Raw genomic sequence first — 18956 nt, 5'->3', positions numbered from 1 at the left:
CCCCAGACCAAGGAGGCACCAGTTGCCTAGCTGGAGGTGCTTCTGGTCCACTTCTGGGTCTGCTGCCGAGCTTGCTGAGGAGCACCCCATGCTCTTGTGGGACACTCCATCCACCCCACCATTGCTGCCTGGTACCTTGAGGTATGTAGAAAAAAAATGTAAAGCTGTATCTATATCTGAATTGTCAAATCTTTCTGAATCTTTCCAAATCAATTTGGGGAATTCCAATTCAATTCAGAGAGGTTAATTCTGATTTGATTTGGATTCAGAGATTTGGCCACCAAATTGGGCTGAATCTCTACTGAATTGAATCAGAAAACAAGGCTTCACACAGCCCTACTAATTATTCAAAAGAAAAACCCTATTAAATAAAATCCCTCAATATATTTGTTTATATTAATATAAAGTTATTTTACAATAGGATAATGGTCAGAAACATAGCAGAATCTAGTAAAAATTGGAGTATCACACTGGACTTACTTTGCACCCAGCTGGATCCATTTTTCCTTTACAATTTGGCTCTCAGCTCAAAGCACATTGTTATAATGGCACTACTAGTGCCTCTATTGTCATTTCTGTGTTAATACCTTCATTTCAAAACCTCTTCATTAGGACTTCCTCCCTAGGTAAATCTGACTCTAGGATGATATTTGGCAAGTAAACTTGATGCCCAAGAACATTTTTTTTTTAATTGAATTTAAATTTTCATGAGGTTTGCACTTGCAATTGTCATCCAAAAGTTCATTTTGTTTGGATACCTGATAGTCTTTACAGTCCTATTGGTTTGAACAGCATTTTTTCCCTTAGAGATTGGAAGAAAGAGCTGATAAGGTTGTTTTTCACCATTTGTATAGAGCCCTGTATGGGCTGGAATAGTTAGGTACTTTGTCAGCTTTGACACATATATTCACTCCTTTTAGGTAATCAAAGATCAATGGCACCATGAAAACTTTTTATCTTATTCTTACTTTTAACTTGTCTCACAGCAAAAATATTCCATGGGATGAGAGTGATGTCATTGTAGTTATATCATAATTTTCCAGCTACTGTAGTGCAGTGGAAGGAAGGCACTTTGTGGCATACAGTATCTTTCACCATTTCTCCAGCTATATTTATTCAAAGAGCATGTTTATTACAAAAACATACTAAAAGTGAAAATAAAACAAAATGAGTGCTTCTGTATGATCCCATTCATCATTAAAAGCTATTTGAATTGCAAAGATGCCTTTGTATCATTCAGTCACTTTCCCTGTTCCCTAGGTTTTTGAGCCAATCTTGTTATTGCATTTGAATTGGTCCCTTGATTTGAGCACAGAAATGAAAGTGTTCAGTATGTCAAGTCCTTTGCAATTTAAATTAATCAAATGAAGTTCAGTGGGCATGTTTCCCCCTCCAAATAGCTTTTCCCCAGCAAATTACTAAAAAGTTGTCCCATAATAGGCTATTATGCAAATATTGTTTAACCTCTTCTAATATGATGACTGTTGTGTTTTCTGGCCAGTTTCCATATGGTAGTAAAGAGCGTGGAATAAGCAAGTAACTGTGATAAATTTCTGTTAGAATAATCACCTGCATTTTTACAGCTACTTCTTGATGGATAACTATCACTTGCTAAGCTAAAATACCAATTCACTATGAAGCCAATTAAAACAGACACATACAACTACACTCAAGACAGGATTAAAGTATCTCTTTTGCATAACCTTGGATACTGGGCTTGCTGGAATGAAGTGGGCCCAGGCAAGGAAGGGGTTGTTGTGTGGTGGCATTTTGTTGCTGCCCCTTTCTTCTGGAATACCCCCATACAGACAGAGGAAAAGAAAACAAAGTCAGCAGGATGAGTATGGCTAAGGGCTATGTTGATACAACAAAGTTCTACTGCATCAAAGCTCACCAGCAAAACTCTGAAGCAAAGCTTAGCCTGCTTGTATTTGGCCCATTAATGCTTCAGTGCATTAGGATGGCTACCACAGGAACTCTTTGCATTAACAAGTGTGAAGAAACATGGTTTTCTTCCCCAAAAATGAGATCTAAAAGTAAAAGTACACCTTATACTAGAACTCTGCAAGAGCCTTGTTATACAGTAAATTTCAGTCACTCCTGGAGCTCTCAACACTTGGATGATCCAACTTTAACACCTGAAACTAGTTTTAAGCACCCATTAGGTGATTCAAAGTTACACCACTCGAAGTCAGGATTATCTCTGATCTGTGTTACATACCTCATATATTCTGGGGTGGTTACATCTTAGTGTAAACACTCCATCTGTCCCCCTACCCCCAACTGGCCCACATCAGACATATTTCCCAGCATCAGGTGCACTTCCCCCCTTACCATCCCCAACACCACAGATTCTTGTTTAAAGCCCCGCTTGCCTCCCCTCCACCAGTTTCCTTGGGGACGCTTGGGGCTGGGAGCAGCAGGCAAGGTGATGGGCTGTCGGGGGTCGTGTGCTTCCCATGCCGACCCCGGCAAGTGAAGTAAAGAGACACAGAGAAAGAGACAGAGACAGTGTGTGTGCATTCATGTGTGTGTGGCAACACCACAGCTGCTTGGGCAGATGGGATGAAAGGGGCAGGGGGCTGCAGGTCCAGAGTTTGGGGCACCAGCAGGACTGGGAGGCAGGGGGCTTTGGGTCAGGAGTGAGGAGCAATGAGGGGGCAGGGGGCTTTGGGTTGGGTATAAGGGGCACCAGGGAGAGGCAAGGGGCTGTGGGTTGGGAGTGAGGGGTACTGGGGAAAGGTAGGCGGATGTGGGTCAGGAGTGAGAGGCACCAGGGGCAAGAGGGCTGCAGGTCAGGAGTGAGGGGCACTGGGGGAGGCAGGGGGCTGTGAATTGGTACTGAGGGGCACCGGCAGGGCTGGGGAGCAGGGTGCTGTAGGTCAGGAGCAAGGGGTACTGGGGAGGAATGGGGGCTTTGGGTCAGTAGTGAGTGGTACCGGGGGGCAGTGGGCTGTGGGTCGGGGGTGAGGAGCACCAGGTGGAGTCAGGAGGCTGCAGGATGGGAGTGAGGGGCACTTGGGGGGAGGTAGGGGTCTGCAGGTTGGGACTGAGAGGCACTAGCAGCTCAGGGGAACAGGGGCTTAGAAGTGAGGGGCAGAGGCAGGGCACTGGCTTATCACTTCCCCCCACAATCATGTGCCCCTCCCCACTTTCTTCCCCCCTCATCCATCCCCCTCCCAGGTGTTCTCTTTTTTGATGCTGGAAATATGGTAATCCTGTGGAGGCCATCTAGTCTAACCTCCCACTCAAAGCAGGACCATCTCTGACTAGGTCATCCCAGTCAAAGATTTGTCTAGCCAGGTCCTGTAAACCTCCAAAGATGGAGATTCCACAACCTCTCTGGGTAACGTGTTCCAAGTGTTTTTCTACCTTCTTAGTAACAAAATTCTTCCTAATATCTAACCCCAAAACTTTACTTCCTGCAACTTGAGACTGTTGCTCCTGGTTCTGTCAGCTGCTACCACTGAGAACAGCCTAGCTACATCCTCCTTTGAGATTCCCTTCAGGTAGTTAAAGGCTACTAGTAAATCCCCTCTCAGTCTTCTCTTTTCCAAACTAAATCAGCCTAGTTCCCTCAGTCTCTCCTGAAAAGTCATGTGCCCCAGCCCCCTCACCATTTTTGTTGCCCTCTTCTGGACTCTCTCCAATTTGTCCACATCCTTTCTGTAGTGGGCGGCCCAAAATTGAACACAGTACTCCAGATGTGGCCGCAGTAGTGCTGAATAGACGGGAATAGTCATTTTCCTTGACCTGCTAGCAACATTCCTACCAATATGCTGTTAGGCTTCTTTGTATCAAGGGTACACTGTTGACTCATATTCAGCTTATTGTTCACTGTAACCCCCAGGTCCTTTTCTGCAGAGATGCTGCCTAGCGAGTCAGCTGCCAGCATGTACTGTTGCATGGGATTGCTCCATCCTAAGTGCAGGACTTTGCACTTGTCCTTGTTGAACCTCGTAAAATTTCTTTTGGCCCAGTCTTCCAATTTGTTTAGGTCACTCTGAATCCTAGCCCTACCCAGCAGTGTTGGGTAGTGCAATGTACTACTCCTCCCAGCTTGGTGTCATCTGCAAACTTACTGAGGATGCACTCTATGCCAACTTCCAGGTTATTAATGAAGACATTGAACAGGAATGGCCCCAGGACCAACCCCTGGGGCACTCCATGTGATACCAGCTGCAAACTAGACATTGAACTATTGATTACTATCCTATGAGACTGATGCTCGAACCAGTTTTCTATCCACCTTACAGTACATTTATCCAGCCAACCTGTACTTCCTTAGCTTGCTGGTGAGAATGTTGTGGGAGACTGTATCAAAAGTCTTGCTAAAAATCAAGGTGTACTGCATCCTCTGGTCTCCCCGCATCCACAGAGCCAGTCATCTCATCATAGATTCATAGATATTAGGGGTGGAAGGGACCTCAATAGATCATCAAGTCTGACCCCCTGCATAGGCAGGAAAGAGTGCTGGGTTCAGATGATCCCAGCCAGATGTCTATCTAACCTCCTCTTGAAGACCACAAAGGTAGGGGAGAGCACAACCTCCCTTGGGAGCCCATTCCAGATTTTGGTCACTAACTGTGAAGAAGTTCTTCCTAATGTCTGCTAGCTTATGGCCATTATTTCTTGTACCCTCCAGGGGTGCCTTGGTGAGTAGAGCCTCACCAATTCCCTTCTGCGCCCCCAAGATGAATTTATAGGCAGCTACAAGGTCACCTCTCAACCTTCTCTTGCAGAAGCTGAAGAGGTCCAGGTGCCCTAGTTTCTCCTCGTAGGCCTTGGCCTGCGAGCCCTTAACCATATGAGTGACGCTTCTCTGGACCCTTTCCAGGTTATCCACATCCTTCTTAAAGTGTGGCACCCAAAACTCCACACAGTGTTCCAACTGTGGTCTGACCAGTGCCCGATAGAGGGGAAGTATCACCTCCTTGGTTCTGTTTGTCACGCATCTGCTGATGACTTCATCACACTGATGACTCATATTCATCTTGGAGTCCACTAGGACTCCTAGATCCCTTTCTGCTTCTGTGCTGCTGAGCAAGTCATTTCCTAGGCAGTAGGTGTGCTGAACATTTTTCCTTCCTAGGTGGAGCACTTTGCATTTCTCCTTGTTAAATCGCTTTCTATTGTTTTCTGCCCATTTGTCCAACCTATCCAGGTCTTTCTGTAGCTGTTCCCAGCCCTCCGGTGTGTCCACTTCTCCCCACAATTTTGTACCATTCACAAACTTGGACAGAGTACACTTCACTCCCTCGTCCAAGTCACTGATGAAGACATTGAAGTGTATTGGTCCAAGGACCGAGCCTTGAGGGACTCCACTGCCCACACTCTTCCAGGTCAATAGCGACTTGTCCACCACCACTCTCTGGGTATGACCCTCTAGCCAATTTGCCATCCCCTGGACTGTGTAATCATCCAAGTCACAGACTCTTAATTTGTTCATCAGTATGAGGTGGGATACCATATCAAAGACCCTCCTGAAGTCTAAGTAAATGATGTCAACCCTTACTCCCACGTCCAGGTGCTTTGTAACCTGGTCATAAAAAGAGACTAGGTTAGTCAGGCATGATCTACCTGCTATGAACCTGTGCTGATTTCCCCTCAGCATAATTTTTCCTTCTGGGATCTCACATATGTGAGCTTTAATGATCTTTTCAAAGACTTTACCAAGGATGGAGGTGAGACTGACTGGCCTGTAGTTGCCTGGATTCTTCTTCCTCCCTTTCTTGAAAATAGGGACCACATTGGCCCTTTTTCAGCCCTCTGGGACCTGGCCAATGCAACATGAGTGCTCAAATATTCTTGCCAGTGGCTGTGCAATGACATCAGCCAGTATCTTCAGTACCCTCAGATGGAGTTCATCCAGACCTGCTGACTTAAATGCATCAAGTCCTTCCAAGTGACTCTGCACCATTTCAGGGTCAATGCTTGGTAGTCTGGCACCCAACAGTTGTCTCCCTACAAACCCATTGTGAGACTTGTTTTGCCCTTCATTTAGGAACACTGAGACAAATAACTCATTAAGGAGTTCAGCCTTGTCCCCCCTGTCTGTCACCAATTGCTTTTGCCCATTCAGTAGTGGTCCTATACCACCCTGGGCCTTCCTTTTACTCCCTATATATCTGAAAAACAATTTTTTGTTATACTTAACTTGGGATGCCATCCTCAGCTCTATGGTACCTTTGGCCTTTCTAACTGCCTCCCTACAACTGCGAGCTGAGGAGGTATACTCCTCTTTAATAATTTCTCCCTGTTTCCACTGTTTATACCCCCTTTTTGCCCTTAGGCTGCTCTGGATTTCTCTGGTCAGCCAAGGAAGCCTCTTGGCCCCTTTCCCCCTTTTCCTCTGAATCAGGATCATCTCCCTCTGTGCCTGAAGGATCGTTTCCTTAAGGCACAGCCACCCTTCCTGGGCTCCTATCTAGCCAACTCTCTTACCCTGCAATGCATCATTGACTAAATGCCTGAGCTCACTAAAGTCAGCCTTCCTAAAGTCTAGCACTTCCACCCTACTAGTTACCTTTCCCACTCTATGCCTTATGGTGAATTCTATTATTTGGTAGTCACTGTTCCCCAGATGACCACTGATCTGTAGGTCCTCTATCATGTCATCCCCCATTGCCAATACCAGGTCCAGTATGGCATTCCCCCTAGTGGGACCATGTACCTCCTGCATCAGGTGGAGGTACTGTACACAGGACAGGAACCTGTGCAAATGGTGGGAATTCGCTGTCTGTCTCCCAGCAGATGTCAGGGTAGTTCAGGTCCCCCATGACTACCGCTTCTTTAGTCTTCATGTTCTCTGAGAGCTGCCTAAGGAGTTCCAAATCTAGATCTTCCTCTTGGTGTGGGGGTCTGTAGCAGACACCTACCACCAAATCCCTTTCCTCTTGACCTCCATGTATCCTAACCCACAATGCTTTCTCTTCTTCCAATTCCATTTTGATAAGGGTCAATGTATAATGCTCCTTGAAATAGAGTGCAATCCCTCCTCCTCTCTTCCCTACTCTATCCTTTCTGTACAGCTTATAGCCCTCAATGTGTACCACCCAGTCATGGGTAGAGTCCCACCAGGTTTCTGTTAACCCCACTAAGTTGTAAGTGCTAGTTCATCCTGCTTGTTCCCCATGCTCCTAGTATTAGTGTATAGGCACTTGAGCCCTATGACTGGCATCTTTGTTGCCTCCTGGCTCTGATGCCCAATGGGCCCCTTATTGCTTACCTACTTATTGCTTACCTGTTCTATACTGCTGGATGTTCAATGGATTGCAGGTTCCTGATGTTCTCCTTCTTCTGCCTCCCCATCCCCTGTCTGAGCTAGTTTAAAGCCCAATGTGGGAGAGCAGCCAACCTGTTGGAGAAAAGACTTTTACCTTTCGCTGCAAGGTGAAGTCCATCGCGAACCAAGAAGTCTGTTGCCAGGAAGTGCGGGTCATGGTCCAGGAAGCCAAATCCTGCATGATGGCACCAGTTCCTGAGCTGCAGGTTGACCTCTCTAATGCAGGCGCTGTGATGCCTACTGCAACCTCTGACCAGGAGGATGGACAAGAAGACCACCTCTAGAAGGCAATCAGGTTGGCCTGGCATAACTTGCCCTTGGTGAATCCATGCTGATGGTTCCTAATCCCCTTCATCTCCTCCAAGTTCTTAGAAATGGGTTCCTTGAGGATCTGCTTCATGGTTTTTCCAGGGACTGAGGTGACTACACCTTGCAGGAAAACTTCTTTGCCTCCATATTTCTGATCAGGGACTGGGACATCCCCCTACCAGAATCCCAGATGAACTCAGGAGAGGCACAGCTGGGTCCAGGGTCAGAGGGGACCTGATCAGGGAACTTCTGGTGGGACTGGAGGTCTTCAAATTGGTGGATCCATATGATCTCCACCCAAGGATGCTGAGGGAATTGGCAGAGGACATTGCGGACCCCCTGGCACAGCTCTATGGGCACTTGTGGTGCTCTAGAGAGGTGCCAAAGGATTAGAAAAGGGCCAATGTGGTCCCCATTTTCAAAAATGGAGGAAGGAGGACCCAGGAAACTATAGGCCCATTAGTCTTCCTTCCTTCATGGGGAAGCTCTTTGAAAAAATTATCCAGAACCACATCTGTGAGGGAGATTATGCTCAGGGAAGATTATGATCAGGGACAACCAACATGGGTTCATTAGAGGCAGGTCCTGTCAGACCAACCTGGTGGCCTTCTACGACCAGGTCACAAAATACTTGGACACAGGTGTCACAGTGGATGTAGTCTTTCTGGAGTTTAGGAAGGCCTTCAACACTGCCTCTCACTCCATTCTCATCAAAAAATGAGGTGACTGTAGTATCGATGCCTACACAGTCAGATGGGTCACAAATTGGGTAGAGGGCTGCATCCAGACAGTGCTGGTAGATGGGTCATTTCTGAGATGGAGGGGTGTGGGCAGTGGGGTTCCCCAGCACTCGGTCCTTGGGCCCGCACTTTTCAACATCTTCATCAGTGACTTGGACAAGGAGGTGAAAAGCACCTTGTTCAAGTTCACGGATGACATTAAGATGTGGGGAGAAGTGGGCATGTTAGAAGGGACAGACAGGCTACAGCTAGACCTGGACAGGTTACAAGGGTAGGCAGATGAGAATAGGATGGGTTTCAATACTGACAAGTGCAAGGTACTGCACCTGGAGATGAAGAACCAGAAGCATACCTATAGGCTGGGGAACTGTCTTCTTGTCAGCACAGAGGCAGAAAATGACCTTGGAATCATTATTGATTCCAAGATGAACATGATCTGCCAATGTGAGGATGTGGTCAGTAGTGCCAATTGCACCTTGTCATGCATCCACAGATGTATCACAAGCAGGGCCAAGGAGGTGATCCTCCCCCTCTTTGTGACATTGGTCAGGCCACAGTTGGAGTACTGCATCCATTTCTTGGCACCACACTTTAGGAAGGGTGTGGACAGCATCGAGAAAGTCCAAAGGAGGGCCACGCACACGACCAAGGGGCAGCATGGCGGACCCTATGAGGAGAGGCTATGGGACCTGAATCTGTTCAGCCTTCACAAGATAAGGCTGAGAGGGGATCTGGTGACCATCAATAAACTTACCAAGGAGGACCAGTGGGTAATAAGAGAGACCCTGTTCCCCCAAGCACTACCAGGAGTAACTAGGAATAAACGGCCATAAATTGACTGAGAGTAGGTTCAGGCTGGACATTAGAAGGCAATACTTCACAGTCAGGGCAGCTAGGATCTGGAACCAACTTCCAAGGGAAGTAGTGCTTGATCCTACCCTGGGGGTTCTTAAAAGGAAACCAGATAATCACCTAGCCGGGGTCATTTGAACCCAGCATTCTTTCCTGCCCATGACAGGGGGGCAGACTTGATGATCTGCTCAGGTCCCTTATGACCCTACCAACTGTGAAACTATGGGATCACCCATTTGATCTTGCCCTGGAGTGAGGTGTCAGGCACAGCTGGGGAAGCACCCGGAAACTTGGCCTCTCCTTTCCTCCATGTGGTGGTCTTCAGGGAGGGGGCCGAGTCCTCCATTTCAGAGGGCTCCAACTGTGCCTGGGCCTTTCTCTTGCCTTTGCTCCCAGAGGGGACCTGCACCCACTCAGCCATGGGGTGGTCTTGAGGTGGACAGGCTCCAGTAGGAGAAGATAAGGGTTGTGGGGGTGGGGCAGCTATGATGGAGGCATGACTAGGGCCAGGAGGGCCCTGCTCCTTCTATCCCCCTGTTGCTGCTGCCCTCCCTGGGACTCTGCCAAACTTGTTTGGTGGGTTGGGCCCCTTGAGCTCATGGAGGGGCTTGCAGTTGTGGCTGGGGTGCCAGACGACCTGAGTGGAGAGGGGTGTTGTATGTAGTTGCACCCCTTTTGCCAGTGGGACCTGTGGATGCCCTCCCCACTTGGCCCATGGGGCATTCATAATGTAAGTGTTCCAGGGTACAGCACCAGAAGCACATCAGGTTCCCCAGTGTATAGAAAATCCTCAGCAGGGCCCTCTGAAAAGGAACTGCCAGGCACCCCTCAGCCTCCAGCCACACTTCCACCATCAGCTGGAACATAACCTTGTGATGGAAAAAATGCACATGGTGAAGGCCAGGGTCTTGGCACCCCAGCAAGAGGGCCCCCACCAGAGAGAGAACTCTTCCTGGGGTTTGGAGCTGGGGGAGCAAGGCCCAATTGGGGATATAGGGAGGGACAGAGCTCAGTATCACCCTGGTCCCCAGCTCTTCTAGATGATCAATGGGGATGTACTCACCCTCCACCATGAGAAAAAACATCCAATGGGACTGGTGAATCTAGTAAGAGCAGGCTGGGGTTCTGGAAGAGGAGGAGGTAGGGAGGAAGGGGGCTGAAGCTCACTGAGCTACAGCCCCACAGAGAAAAAAAATGGGAGGGCTATGCTTTCAGAGTGTGGGGGAGGGGGAATACAAACACACACAAGGACTGGGGAAACTCTAGCTGGCTTACTCAGCTACACAACAAACACAAGGGCATGGGGAGTGGACCACAAGATTTACCAGACAAGGGCAAGAACACACAGGGAAGGCTGCTAAGGCAGATGTAACAGATGGCTTAAGTGGTGGAGGGGCTTGGTTTGTTAAAGATATGTCCAGGAAGCCCCTCAGGTCTCCAGCCAGGTGCTCAGCAGCAGAGCAGTAGGCAGGAAGACAAAGCAGAGTCAGATGTAGTAAGGTAGCTATGGGGAAGGGCAGTTAGTCAATTAGGGAGTAATCAAGTTCAGGTGTGGTGTCAGGTGGTTCCACAGGAAATCTCCCTCCCTCCTGAGAAGGGACAGCAGCAGAACAAGGGCAGCAGTAATGGTAGGAGCTGTCTAGTTCAGCCACTCAGGGTGAGCTTCTGGTGAAAGTGGAGGTAAAGTTGGGGGATGGCCTGCCAAGGCAGCTGGGACAGGCAGGGCACCTTTAGGCTCTGGCAGTGATGGTGGGGGAGGGACCCACAGGTGGTACAGGCACCCTCCTCAGGCTCTCTCCCAACTGCAGTTTGGCAGTGGGCTAGGCAGCAGGCTGGAACAGGGGTGCAGAAGCTGTGGTGTGGTGCTGGGTGTGCTGCAGTGCAGTAGGCCCCTCTCTGAGGGGGGCAGCAGCATGCAGCAGAGGACCAACCCCATAGGTGGGGCAGCAACAGCCCAAGCAGGAAGGGGTGCAGCCAACTTACTCTGAGACCAAGCCAGCAGTTAGCAGTAGCCAGAGGCAGGAAAGGGCCTGGGCATCTTCTCCCCAGAGGCTCCTGAGACCAAGCTTTCAACAACAAGCAACAGCAGCAGCCTGGAACAGGAAAGAATGTAGCCAATTTCCTCCTTGAAGCTTCTGCGGGCAAGTATCCCTAAACTGCTAGCCAAGGCAGATGTTTGTACTGATAGGGTCAGAACAGGTGCTGGCCCCAGGCTCTAGCTCCCCCTGGTGCAGATCTGGAAGGAGCTAGGCAGGATTATTTTGCACCAAGTTGCACAATTTGCTACACAAATAAGTGCATGTATGAGCACATGCACTGAGGCAAAAAGCCCTAGCTCAAATTTGCACCACTTCTATTTGACCTGCTGTAAGCACGCATGCTTGCCTGTGTGGACATGTCCCGGAAGGCCAAAGTGGAACTGGAGTTGCAGATAGCAAGGGATGTGAAGGGTAACATGAAAGGTTTCTACAAGTATGTCAGTAGCAAAAGGATGAGCAGGGAAAGTGTGAGTCCCTTACTGAATGGCAGAGGCAACCTTGTGACAGGGGATGCAGAAAAGGCTGAAGTGCTCAATGCCTTTTTGCTGCAATCTTCACAGGCAAGACCATCTCCCAGACTACTGCACTAGGCAGCACAGTTTGGGGAGGAGCTGAGCAGACTTCAGTTCTGAAAGAGCAGGTTAGGGTCTATTTAGAAAAACTGGACATATACAAATCAATGGGAATGGATTGGATGCACCTGAGGGAGTTGGCTGATGAGATTGCAGAGCCACTGGTTATCATCTTTGAAAACTCATAGCTATCAGAAGAGGTCCTGGATGACTGGAGAAGAGCAAACATAGTGCCCATATTTAAGAAAGGGGAAAAGGAGGATCCAGGGAACTACAGATCAGTCAGTCTCACCTCAGTCCCTGGAAAAATCATGGAGCAGATCCTCAAGGAATCCATTTCTAAGCACTTGGAGGAGAAGGGGATTAGGAATAGTCAGCATGGATTCACCAAGGGCAAGTCATGCCAGACCAACCTGATTGCCTTCTGTCATGAGATGACTGGCTCTGTCAGGCTGAAGTCCCCATGAAAAAGGTTTCAGGACTGCTAGACAGTCCCAAACAGGAACCCATGGAGGAACCCCTCATTCTGCTGACCAAGGCCTACCCCCTGAGACCATGGGTGCTGAAGCTGAGGCCTCTGCCTAGGCAAAGGAAGGCTCAGCAGTGCAGCATCCTCCCTCTGATGATCTGGGGGATATAGAGGCCCTGGGGCTCAACCTGATGAGTCCTGAGGGACCCTAAGGCAGACTCCAAAGCCACCCTGGTGCCTGACAGGTCTTTTCCCTCTCCCTTACAGGAAAACCTCACCTTCAACATGACCTATAGCCCCACTCCAGAGGGGGTTGTGTTGGGGTCCCCTAATCAACAGGTTGATTTTATCAGGGACCCTGCCAGGGCTCCAGCTCTACCCTACCATCTTGTGGAGGAGCCCCACCCCTGTCCCAAGGGGCTGAAGAGCTCTTCCAATCCTAACCAGAGGCCAGGATCTTGGCAGACCAAGGGGTTCAGATGATGCCAGCAGACCCCACTCAGCCCCAAGACCAGGAGGAGGATGCCCAAGAACCAGAAGATACATTTGGGCCAGCTGCCAGTGGGTCATGGTTGCACAGTTGGCCTTTGTGTGGCACTGCTGCCATGTTTGCCAGTTGCTGCCTGGCTCCAACTAGCCAGGAGGTCAGCTACCTCATGAGAGAGAGTTGGGCAACATTTTATTGATGTATATACAAATTTTAAGGAATTTGGAAGTCTACCAGTATCTCTATAATCATAATACAGTAAATTCTAAATATCTATATGCTTTGATGTTTGCTTTTACCTTTCTTATCATAGAAAAATTAGAGCTCCCCCTGACCTCTTCACTAATAAGGATGTGGAGTGTTATCCTGTCTGGCAGCTGGGTACTCTGGGTGTGTGAAGGGGGGGGACATGAGGTTTGCAGGATGGGGGTGGGAAGAGGTTTGGGGGAATGTGGGTGGGGGTGGTGTGGGGGTTGTGGAGTTTTCAGGGTGTTGGGGTGGTGTGGAGTTTGCAGGGGCAAAGTGAGGGGATGTGGGATGGTCCAATAGTGCTTCCACAGCCTGGCTAGCTGTTAGTGCTGGGGGTGTGTGGTGTTGGGGTGATGTGTGCTTTGTGAATGGGTTTGTGAAGGAGCTCAAGTGGGGGATGCTACATGCCTGCCCCCCACCTGCCCTCCATGGCACTGGCACAGTGGGCACAGTAGCGGTACTACATGATGTGGGCTCTGTGCTGAATGGACTCAGCTCGGCCCAGCCCACTAGTGGATGGCTTTCCCAGTCCTGTCCAAAGATATGCGCTAGTGGGCTGAGTCAGGTCCATTCAGCACGTACACAGCATGCATCAGGCAGCATGATTCTGCTGCAGGCTGTGCCTGTAGCCAAGCCATGGCCATGCTGGCTGCCGCCGCCTGTGCCACAGGGCATTGGTGGGGGGGCAGGTGTGTGGAAGCCCCTGCTCAAGCCACTCCAACAACCCACCCACAAAGCCAAAGTCCCCCCCACAGCCCTTGCCCCTCCCCACACCCTCCCACATTCCCCCACCCTTCCTTATACCCATCTACACCCATAACCCTCCCACCCCCACATCTTTAACTTACCTGGGACAGCGGCCAGGTACCACTCACACTGAAGTCTTGTCCCACTCTTCTGTTTGCCCCATCACTCTAAGAGTGCATGTCCTGTGTGCTGGGGCAGCAGAAGCACCATAGAGGTGCTCTGGCCAGAAACCAGAGCATCTTTCTGGAGGACCAGGTTCTGGGTTACCTCCAGGCATGGTCTACCTCCTACCCCACTTTTTCCTCCTGTAGGGTTTTTTCCTTCGGGTTTTTTTTTTTTTTTGGATACCTGGATTTCCAGTGTGGGGAACTTTTTTTTTCTTTCACACCATGCCTCTTGCAGCATCTTAAGCTGGCACATGCTTGCTTGTCTGGACATGCCTAGTGGGGCTACTCATGAATACCAGCATTTCTGCAGTGTGAGTAAAGGGTATGCAAATTAGCATTGGCTTGTACATCAGCTGTGAAATTTGTAGTAGCAACTGATGCTTCAAAGCATCGTATAGTATTGTCCTTAACAGAGAGCCTCTAGCTAATTACCTTGTGAATACAATTCTTTATAAACACTTTCCTCCTCCATGTACATGCTTTTTTGTTCAAAGTTGCCCAGATTTGGTAAAGCAATAACAATGCAGTAGTCATCTTTTAAAAACTATTAATGGCAAAGACCTTAAACATGAAACCAGCAAGAGTCATTAAAGGTCTTGCAGCAGGAAAAATGAATGTTGATGGATTCAGTTCCAAACACAACAGTGCTGGTGAGAATACAGATGTGGACTAGGCTGTATCCTGAATGCTTAAGCTCCCTCAATTTAGACCATCACTGGGCCTATTCATTTCTCCATTTTTATATGTAGATTCTCATCTTTAAGACAAGAGATGGCCTACCCAACCATACCCCCATCCACTAAAATCTACAAAAATTAGCAGAAATATTCCACCAGCAATAGATGTAAGTCACTTTGGTGGCATAACTACTGGTAGCTACTTTGTTTGTCAGCAGTTTTTCAACTCAAGCTTTTGACCATGAGTCTTTACCAAGTGAGCTAAGGGAACAAAAGTAAGATCCAGAAATGGACTTAAGTAGATAATCCCTACTCAGATATCAGGGAAACTCTAAAACTATCTCACCTTTTCACTTTAAAGTTCCTCCTACAATTACATGTCCAAAATAGCTCTAGTCTTAACAGGGCTTTGAAGCTCAGTGCCAGCAGTTCAGAATAGGCATTCTTCCACTGAAGACCTAGAAGATGTTCTTGGCACAGACATACCAGAAACACAGGCAGGACTGGGATCCACTCAAAATGAAGTTTTGCATTTTTTTTTTCTTTTCAAATATAGTATTTTGAAAACCAGGGGAATAGGTAGCACTGCCTCCTATGCAATAATTGAGTGATTACTGATTAGACACATGCACACCCCCACATTTGCCACCAGAAACTAAGAATCCCAGGTTTAAATTTCTTCTCTGCCTGAGTAGATTCAAACCCATAACTTGTCTATTCCAGAATGTGCCCTAAACCACAAGCTATATGCTGACAAGGGCTTATAGCCCTCTCCAGTGGCTCTGAAGCTGTTCAGAGGCTAGCAATTAGATAATTTTAATTTTAACATATTAGTGATGGTCACTTACCTGCAGTTTTAATGTCTCTGTAACTTTTGACTGAATGATGAAACCTAAGCAAAGAAACTCTGGTTTACTATTAAAAAGTGGATAAAATATAGTTTTTTTAAAGTCAGAACAAGATGAAGCACATTTTCAATTCTTAGCTATTGTGTTGACTATTGCTATGCCCTGAATAAAATTCTGGAAGAGAAGATGGGGATCAGGAGCAGAGGGACCAGGGTGCATGTGTGCCACATGTGTACCCACCTTACCTCAGTGGCAAGGGTAGCAGCTGCAGACAAGACAGCGGCATGGGCAGCAACAGCTGATTTCCCCCTAAGGTAAGTGGGGCAGAGGGTACAGTGCAGCTGAGGTGGATCTGGAGGGGTAGCCCTCCAGAACCCTCTTAGCTTGCCCGACAGGGAGCCACGCTCCCGAGCCACGTGCAGGCAGCACGCACAAACAGGCTTGCTCTGTAAGGGCGCACCGGCGTTCACGTAAGGCGGGCATGAGGTAGCTGCCCAGAGCAGCACCTCCAGTGAGCAAAAGCAGCAGGCACAGCTCTGAAGACATTTTGCAGATGCAGAGTGCAGCTGCCAGGGGCTCCGCGGCTGCCTGCCATGGGCTCTTCTGAGGCCTCCACCCAGACGGAGCTCATGGTGGGGTCAGTGGCCCCTTGCCCCCCTGTCTGTGAGGGGGGGCTCAGTGAGGTCCTAGGGCGGTGGGGCCTGGTGGTCTCCTTCCCTGTCCCTCTTGTGCATGACTTAGGACCCTGGAGGAGCAGGTGAGGGAGTTCCAGGCCGAGGTGAGCAGGCTGAGGGGGATCAGGGAGGCAGAGGATGAAATTGATGCGTATTTCTGTTCTCTGCAGGCTTGGTCGCCCACTGTACAGCCCCCACAGGAGACACATCCAACACAGGAGTGGCAGAAGGTGTCCAAATCCAGAGCTGCTAGGCGTAGGGTAGTGGAAGCTTCCCAGGTTCACCTGGGGAACAGGTTCAGTGCCCTGGAAGCTGTGGTGGAGAAAGACAGTGAAATTGCCTCCGGCGGGGATGATGCCACTCCCCACATGATAAAGAATGGGCAGAGAGCAAACACCAGCAGGAAGAAACACTGGGTCCTCATCATTGGAGACTCCATCCTATGAGGACTGGAAGGTCCGATTTGTCAGCCTGACCCCATGACTTGAGAGGTCTGCTTCATGCCTGGGGCTCAGGTTAGAGACATCACGGAGAGGATCCTGGCCTACATCCGACCTGCAGACCAGTACCCCATGGTTGTCATCCATGTGGGGACAAATGATGCGGCCAGAGGCAACCCTGACCGCATTATGAAGGATTTCAAGGCTCTGGGAAACAAGCTTAAGGAGACAGGGGGCAGGTGGTATTCTCTCTTCTTCTGGTGAGTAGGCAGTGACGGTGACACAAGGCCTGCATTGGTGAAGTCAACCGGCGTTTATGCAGTTGGTGCCACCAGGCAGGCCTTGGGTTCCTTGATAATGACCCATGCTTTCAAGTGCGGGATTTCCTCGGGTGGGGATGGGCTTCACCTCTCTCCTAAAGGTAAGCATGTCTTCTCTTCCAGGTTGGCTGATCTAGTATGGTGAGCTTTAAACTAGCATTGCCAGGGGAAGGGGCCTCAAGAAGATGAGGAGACACCTCCCAAGCAAGACAGGTGACAAATGCAAGGAGTGCCCAGGTAAGAAACAGGGGTCCAAACAGTCTCCCAAATCGGGGGGGGGGGGGGGGTGGCGAACCCAGTTAGGCAAGGCCTTAAATGCCTATATACCAATGCTCATAGTATGGGGAATAAAGAGGAGGAATTCCTGAGAATAGCCTGTTCAGACCCAGACATAATATAGGGCTTACAGAAACTTGGGGGGGGGATCATCCCACGACTGGGCAGTTAGCATTAGGGGCTACAGGCTTTACAGGTGGGATAGAGAAAGAAGGAAACCTGGGGGTGTGGCGCTGTATGTCAAGGTGTAATACACCTCCTCTGCCAGCAAAATGGGGTCAGAGGGGCAAGCTGAAGTGCTCTGGGTCAAGATACAAGGGGGCCATAGAGAGAGGGATCTAATGGTGGGGGTCTACTACAGACCCTCCAACCAAGGGGAGGAGCTGAACTGGGAATTTTTTGGCCAGCTTGCAGAGGCACTTAAAGCGAAGGATGTAGTTGTCATGGGTGATTTAAATTACTCAGACATCTGTTGGGAGGAACAGTCAGCCAAGTCGGACTATTCCAGGAGGTTCCTGGCTGAGATACAGGACCTTCACTTAATTCAGGAGGTGCACAGTCCCACCAGAGGAAATGCCCTGTTGGACCTGGTCCTGGCCACAGAGGATGACCTGGTAAGGGGACTCCAGATTCTTGACCACCTGGATGATAGCGATCATCACTTGCTGGAATTCACCATCCAGCGCAGGGTGTCAAGGGCCTTGCAGTAAGGTGGTAGCCCTAGACTTCAAGAGGGCCAACTTCAATGAGTTGAGATTAGTGGGAGAGGTGCTTGGGTTCTCGAGAGCAGGGGAGCTTAGTGCCCAAGATGAGTGGTCATTCCTTAAGGAGATGATACTCGGGGCCCAAGGGATGACCATCCCAACAAAAAGCAAGCAGGGCAGGAGTGCCCAAAAGCTCCCTTGGCTCACCAAGGATGTACGGGAATGCCTGATTCCCAAAAAGGTGGCTTACAACTGGTGGAAGGGGGGTGCTATCTCCAAAGAGGAGTATACCTCCTCTGCTTGGGCCTGTAGGAGGGCTGTCAGGAAAGCTAAGGTGGACGTAGAGCTAGGACTTGCATCCAAAATCAAAGATAATAAAAAATCCTTTTTCAAATATATAGGGAGGATGAAGAAAGCACCGGGAAATGTGGGGCCCCTGCAAGATCCTCTGGGCAATCTGGTGGTTGTGCCAGAGGAGAAAGAAGACCTCTTTAACCAATTCTTCACCTCCATTTTCTTGTGTAGGGATCGGCACTTCCCCACCATGGTGCAAGACAGACTTGAGGGGAACACCTCCAGACCTCAGGTTGGGGAGGACTGGGTTAGAGAGCTTCTGGAGGGGCTGGACGTGTTCAAATCAGCGGGTCCAGATGCTCTCCACCCCAGAGTATTGAGGGAGCTAGCAGGTGTTATTGCAGGGCCCTTGGCATGGCTTTATGAGCACTCGTGGTGCTCGGGCCAGGTCCCCATCTTTGAAAAAGGGAGGAGGGAGGACCCAAGCAACTATAGACCTGTCAGTCTTACCTCAATCCTAGGGAAACTCTCTGAGAAGATCATCACAGAGCACATCTGCAGTGGGCCGGCCCCAGGGATAATGCTCAAGGGCAACCAGCACAGTTTCATTAGAGATAGGTCATGTCAGACCAACCCGATTACATTTTATGATCAGGTCACAAAAGCATTGAATGCAGGTGTCACCGTGGATGTAGTCTTTCTGGACTTCAGCAAGGCCTTTGACACCGTCTCCCACCCCATCCTCGTTAAAAAATTGAGTGACTGTGGCATTGATACCTACACAGTCAGGTGGACTGCAGATTGGCT

The sequence above is a fragment of the Crocodylus porosus genome, unplaced genomic scaffold (assembly GCF_001723895.1).
Source record: "Crocodylus porosus isolate Cpor-Errol unplaced genomic scaffold, CroPor_comp1, whole genome shotgun sequence".
NCBI lineage: Eukaryota > Metazoa > Chordata > Crocodylia > Crocodylidae > Crocodylus > Crocodylus porosus.
Note: the sequence above shows the minus strand (reverse complement) of the source record.